This window comes from Artibeus jamaicensis, unplaced genomic scaffold (assembly GCF_021234435.1).
Source record: "Artibeus jamaicensis isolate MK-2021 breed Jamaican fruit bat unplaced genomic scaffold, CSHL_Jam_final contig_3126, whole genome shotgun sequence".
In the NCBI taxonomy this organism is placed as follows: domain Eukaryota; kingdom Metazoa; phylum Chordata; class Mammalia; order Chiroptera; family Phyllostomidae; genus Artibeus; species Artibeus jamaicensis.
The window spans coordinates 6,710,376-6,717,641 of record NW_026521723.1 but is presented as its reverse complement, the minus strand read 5'-3'; positions in this window follow the sequence as shown (position 1 = coordinate 6,717,641).

The window sequence follows — 7,266 nt, the reverse complement described above, 5'->3', positions numbered from 1 at the left end:
TGGGTTTTTTTGTCTGGAGACTCTTAGAAGTAACTCTGGTGGGGGTTAATGTCAGATGCTACCTGTTACTAGCTCCGGACAACCTGTTTGGAACCCAAAGCAGTTCACAGTCTACGTCTGCCTCTTCTGGGCCTGGTTGTGTGTTGGAAAGAGCAAGCTGTACACCAAGGCCATCTGTTACCAGCACTGGGCCCAGGGATTGGTCAGCAAAAGTCCCAAGGCACCGAAGGGGTCCTTTTAAAAAAACTGTTTGGAAAACCTGCTTTAGATTCCTAGAACGGTGACACCAAGGCCAGGCAAGGACTTTCAATCATTTTTTGCCCCCATAACAGGCTCAAGTGTATGATTTGGAGGAACAATATGGGAATAAAAAAAAAGTCATAGCATGGAATAAAGGCAGCATCAGAAATGTCAGCATTGTGTTTCCATGATTTAAACAATGAACTACCCCTCAGGAAGAAAACCTGAAATGAGCATTTTCCTATAAGGATAAGTTAAGCGGTTGGAAAGAAAGCTCCAGATGGAATTGTCTTTCCTTGCCTGGGCTGAGGACCTACAAGAGGCTTCAATAGTAGATGCATATATAAATATGATGAAAATCATTTGAATATAATATACCTTCTGATTAAATGTGAACAACTATTGTTACTTGTTTTATAATATTGTGCAGACCAAGCTCCTCAGTCAAGATTTACATCATTTGTATTATTACAGCTTTCTTTGCTCCCAATCTTGCTTTACAGGTCTGCTCAAGCCTGACTTCTTGGGTTCTGACTCCTGATAAATGCCATAAGTGCCCTTGACACAATGAAAAATATCTCTAAAAGCAAGGGCTAGGATAAGTTAGCAGGTTTTCTAGCTCTTGATCCACATATTGCTCAGATCTCCAATCCCAGCACCAGGCCAGACCCCACAAAGGGCCAGTGGACAAGGCTCCATCCCAACAAAGAGTGACAACTCCCAAAATATCCTGGGCTCTTGTCAAATGTGTACAAATAGAATGCATGATCTTGCTGGCAGAAGAGTAAGATGAAGGAGAACTCAGAGGACCAAAAAAAATTGGAGGCTGTCAGGACTAAAGAAAGCTTAAACATCATGGAAACTTTGCCAAAATTGATGCTAAGAGGAAATGCTGAGATCTAACGCCAGGGGTTTTGGTTGGCATCAGAAAGCTTCAGAAGGAGCCAGCAGTTTAAATTCTTCCCTAATCCTGGGTCAGAAATACTTAATTGTAGGAAGGAAGTACAGCAGGGAGAAAAGGGGGTTCTCCGAGCAGGACTAACTCTTACGTTCTTATCTATGGGCACAACTGCCAAGTTTGGGCACATTGACAATAGATTGTTGTTCTTACATTTGCTAACACAGCTTTGAGGCCTTGTACCCTGCTCAGGGCTTTTGGCCAGGGTGCAGCTTGGAAAAGACCAAATAATAGTAATGGAGACTGATTGCAGTGGAATGTGTCAGTGAGTGGGACACCCGTGAGGATTATGCTTAGGGGAGATGAGCTGTGAAAAATAGAATATTAAAACTAGCAGTTGTCAGAATTCTCTTCCCCAAACCCCACACTCCTGTTTAGTTTTATAATAAATATCCATTACCCAGTAGGAGAGGAGAAAGTCAGCATTCATCACCAGACATCTGGCTTTGCAAAGAGCTTTGCTGTGGAGAACACAGCCTGTGAAGCTGAATCTGTGCAGCCAGCATTCTCTGGTGGTCTCAGGCAGTCTTGCATTCAGAGGAAGGAATCACTTTGCTATTTTATTTTATGATTAATTTACAGTATTTCATTCAACTTTTTGGCTGCATAATTTCAGGACTTCCCTCTTTTATAACCAACGATCCCACTGAAATGTGAAATGTAGCCAAAATTAGCAAAGCCTACCTTGGTTGGTGGGGCTCAGTGGATTGAGCACAGGCCTGCAAACTGGAAGTCACAGGTTTGATTCCTGGACAGGGCACATGCCTGGGTTGTGGGCCAGGAACCCAGTTGGGGTGTATGAGAGGCAACTGATCTGTGTTTCTCTTACACATGTTTCTCTTCCTTTCTTTCTCTTTCCCTTCCTTTCTCTCTAAAATTAAATAAATAAAATCTTTAATGAAATAAAATTACCAAAAACTAAGTCTCATCTCATCCCTCAAATTTGATCTGGGCTTGGAGAAGTGGTAGAACATCATACAAAGTACAATGCAGAGAAACGAAGACACCTGGGTGCACTCCCAGCTCTGTGCCTATGGAGTCACTCATTTGTGACCCGAGGTTAGCCACAGCCGTGGTCGTAGACTGAGTTTTCCTTTGAATGAAGGTGTAGAATTAGATCAATCTCGAAGGTCCCTGGTAAGCTCTAAGAGTCTGGTGCTGGACTCTGGGTGACCTCTGAGACACAGACTCACGGGCTTCATCTTTAGGGTTTTTATTCCTGTAATGATACATGAATCACTGAAGGATAAAGTGTTGGAAAAACAGGGGCTTCAGAGAATAAAGTAAACAGAGATCTTTGTGTCATTTCTGCTCATTGTTCCTGGAGAATTTCTCATTTCTCTGGACAAGTTATAAAGGTTTTGAAAAGATCTTCAAAAATAGTGCGGAACCCTACCTCTCCTCTGTGCCTGGAGGTCCCTCTGGGTAAGAAAACTCTGAAAGGTGTGGGAATGCAGCCACACACTGTTAGGAAGGGGATCCAGGAACCTTGCCGACTGCCTGCTGAGGTACACTGTGTGGGAGCCGCCTGCAGACACCTGGCATAAGTTGTGTTTTTTCAATGAGCAAAAGCCGCACACATACAAAAACATACTCATTACCTATTTGCTGACCCACTGCAGACTATAAGGTCTCTTCTCACCTGTCATTCTTCCAAAACATAAACTAAACCAGGACAGCTATAAAGCTTCCATTTAAATGTCTGAGGTAGTATTTTCAATCTCCTTGGAAGCTAGATTGACAGCCATAGCCACCCTATGACTTCCTTTTTTAATGTTTATGTTGCTGTTTTAATTATCTGAGTGGCAATTTATTCCCAGATTTAGCGCTTAAAACAACAATTTATTATTTCTCATGATTCCCTGGTTGATGGGAAGGTTCCTATGTTTATCATAAAGCTTCATTTAGCTGGAGAGTTGGCTGGCCTTGAGGGTCCCTGGTGCCTTGACTGCTGTCTGGCAGTGGTCCTGGCTGTTGGCTGAAGGACCTTGGTTTTTCTCTGTGAAGCCTCTTCTCAAGAAAATTGGACCAGCTTCCTTACACAGTAGTTCCAAGGCAGCACTTTGAGGAAAAATAGAGGCTGCCAGGTTTGTTATGGATGGCCTAATCTCAGAAGTTGTACCTTACTTCTGCTGCCTACACTGGTCAGATCAGATTGAGAAGGTGGGAAAATAGACTCTATCTCCTGACGGGAGGCACAGCAAAGAGGCATATGGAATCGAAGGGCTGGCTGGTCGCAGCCCTCTTCACCTCTATGTACCACAAAGGACTTTTAAAATAGTATGAAAGTAATACATTATAATCATAGGAAAAGCAGCATGTATCCATTATGAATAAGGAAGTGAAAATCCCCCTTCATCCTACTGTCCCAGAATGACTCTTAATATAATCAGTGTACACACTCCCACCATTTTTCTGGACATCTTTATATCAGGTCTAAAAATACATACTGATTTATGCCCTAATTTTTATAACCTGAATGTATGTCCTAAACATTTTTCATGGTGTACCTTATAGCTCATGTATTAAATCTGCCATAATTTACTTAAACACTTTAACCATTTTACTACTATAAATAATAATATAATAAACATTTTCATATAAATATTTGTGCCTATCTCCCATTATTTCCTTTAAGATTAACTCCATAAAGTACAATTGCTGGGTCAAAAGAAATTTGTATTCTAAAACTGTGACATTTTGCCACAGACCTCCTGTAAAATAATTTTTATGGTCCCAGCTAAAGAATATAAGACATCCTTCTTTTATCCTTTTTCTTAACTCTGATGAATCTGAGAGGTGAAAACATTTATAGCCATTTGAATTATATTATTGTCAATTAATAATGTTTAACATTTTCTCTACTTTCATCAGCCATTTGTATTTTCTCACTAATCCGGTCTATTGTTTGTCTACCTTAAATATCAAGGAGAGAAAATGGAGAAGGAGTCTTAATGAAAAGCCCTTTCCTTAATTGTCATTATATTAGTCTTTTTTCCCAATAGATAAGTAGTTCATTATAAATGTAAGTGCTTAAAATTGGTAATAAGAATTATAGCTCACTAGTCAAAGAGACCAAGTCTGGTGATGCAGAGGAAAAGAAAGGAAGGAAGGAAGAGAGGGAGTGAGGCAGGGAAGAAAGGCATGAAGGAAGGAAGAGTAAGAGGAAGGGAGAGGGAAAGGGAAAAGTTACGGGCTTGATGAAAGGTAGAGAGAAGTGGAAAAAGAAAGTGAGAAATAAGTTTATAATCAGAGATAGATCAGGGAGGTTTAAAAAGTTAATGCTGTTATGCTGAGTGAAATAAGCCAGGCCGTGAAAGAAAAATACCATATAATCCCACCTTTACCAGGAATCTAAATGATTAAATAAAGCAAGCAAAATATAACCAAAGACACTGAAATAGAGAACAGGAGGACAGTGACCAGAGGGAAGAGGGGAGGGAATTTCAGGGGAAAAGGGTAAGAAATCACAGGAACAAGTGTAAAGGACACATGGACAAAAACTAAGGGGGGTGGAAATGGGAGGGAAGATGGGAGCACGGGGAGGGTGGGCTGGGATGGGAGTAAAAGACAGAAAACTGTACTTGAATAATAATTTAAATAAATAAGTAAGTAAATAAGTAAATAAATAAAGTTAATGCTGGCTGGATGTCTATGTTGAGCTAAATGAGGAAACATGGGGTCTGAGCACCAGGGAGAGCAGGCAACCCATGACTGCAGCTGGAGTATGCCAGGGTTGGCCCTGTTCAGCCTTAACTCAGTGATAGTCTTTTATTGTTTTTAAATTTATTTGTTGTTCAAGTACAGTTTTCTGTCTTTTACTCCCATCCCAGCCCACCCCCCTCAGTGCTCCCCACCTCCCTCCCATTTCCACCCCCCTTAGTTGTTGTCCATGTGTCCTTTATACTAGTTCCTGTAAACCCTTCTTCCCCTTTTCCCCTGAAATTCCCTCCCCTCCCCCCTCTGGTCCCTGTCAGCCTGTTCTCTATTTCAGTGTCTTTGGTTTTATTTTGCTTGCTTGTTTATTTTGTTGTTTAGGTTCCTGTTAAAGATGAGATCATATAGTGTTTGTCTTTCACTGCCTGGCTTATTTCACTCATCATAATGCTTTCCAGTTCCATCCATGATGTCACAAAGGGTAGGAGCTCCTTCTTTCTCTCTGCTGCATAGAATTTCATTGTGTAAATGTACCATAGTTTTTCGATCCATTCATTTACTGATGGGCACCTAGGTTGCTTCTAGAATTTGGCTATTGTAAATTGTGCTGCTATGAACATTGGGGTGCATAGGTTCTTTTGGATTGGTGTTTTATGGTTCTTAGGATATAATCCTAGCAGTTGAATTGCTGGGTCAAAAGGAAGATCCACTTTTAGTTTTCTGAGAAAATTCCATACTGTTTTCCACAGTGGTTGTACCAGTCTGCAATCCCACCAACAATGGATTAGGGTCTGCTTTTCTCCACAACCTTTCCAACACTTGTTGTTTGTTGCTTTGTTTATGATGGCCATTCTGACTGGTGTAAAGTGGTATCTCATTGTGGTTTTCTTTTAAAAGATAACAAAAGGTTCACAATCCCCATGGTATATTTTTGCAGCATGAGAAACTCTAGCTTGGCCCTCAGGTTAAGGCGGGCTAGAACATGATAAAAAGGTAAAATAAATTAATGGACCAACATTCATCCATCCATTATTCACCAACCAACCAACAATTGTTGATACCACAACATCCCAAACACTTGCCACCGGAGGTGTAAAAAAGAATAATAAATGATTCTTGCTCCAAAGCAACTTAAAATCTCATAAGGCATCAGATATTTCAGAAAAGAAACAAGTAGGTGGAGAACGGACATCTGTTCATGTCTAATTACGCAGACAAGGAACCTATGATGGGTCCATAGTGAGGCGCTTCCACTTTAAGGTATTTGTGGCATTAAGTTCATCCTACTACTGAGAATAAACAAGTCAGAAACATGCCTTTTCCCCCACAAAGCATAATTTAAGCAATGCACCCCAATCCAGAATCTTCCAAGTTGTTTGTTCTCAAATCACAGCCAATACCACAGAGGACCCCTGGCTCAGCCACCAGCTTTTCCAGAACCAGTCTTCACTGTGAGCCTCTAGTTTCTGCAGTGGAGCAGGTTGCCCGACTTGGACTCCCTCTTCCCCAGGGCAGGTCCTCGTTTGGGATCGTGGTGTCCTTTTATGTTCACAGAACTCAATCAGGACCATCTCAATCCTCTAACTCTGAGTCTACAGGATCATCTCAGTCCTAAAAGTTTGATTTAAACATAAGAGTCTAAAGAGTATGAAGTTGAAAGTCAGTGTAGTGGAGTCTCTACCCCTGTTGTCTCAGAAGCCTCTTTGGCCCCTTTATAAATGTGCCTCCCTTTTCCTGGTGATTAGTTCTGTATTGCAGGAATCTCAAGAGTAGAGTAAATCAACAAATGGCCATATGTTCCCCAATCGTGTTCTTTTTCTGGGTACATAAAGATGATTTACCAGTTACATTTAACTCAATGATTATGATGAGAATTATACAGAGCCTGATATCAAGAAATGCCATCAACGAGCACACATTACATCTTGCAAAAACATGGACAGCAAAACCCCAAAGCTTGATCTGGCTCTGCAAAGCCATATGTATTAATCATGTATGTCAGCTGTTTACCACAGATCACCAATTACCAGATAGTGCAACACAAATTATAGCATTAAAATGTATGCAAATAAACTTTGTCATAGTTTTTTCTTTCTATATATACACACAGAGATAGAGAGATAGAGAAATGAATGTATGGGTATGTTTCTGGCCTCCCAGCTTGTCCCTCGACAGTTCAGCTCTCTTCTTATACCTTTCAAGAAATAAAAGGTATGTGGTTTCTAAGCTGCTTGAGATATTGTAGAGAGATCAGCCTAGCTTCCATTTAACCACAGATATTTGGCAGTTACTCCAAAAAATAGCATTGATTGGAGAGTCAAGTGCCTGGGCATCCACTCCCAGGAATATGGCAGGAGCAATATTATCAAAAGACTTTTCAGTAGCTCACTACCTTTTTATCACCTCCTCTT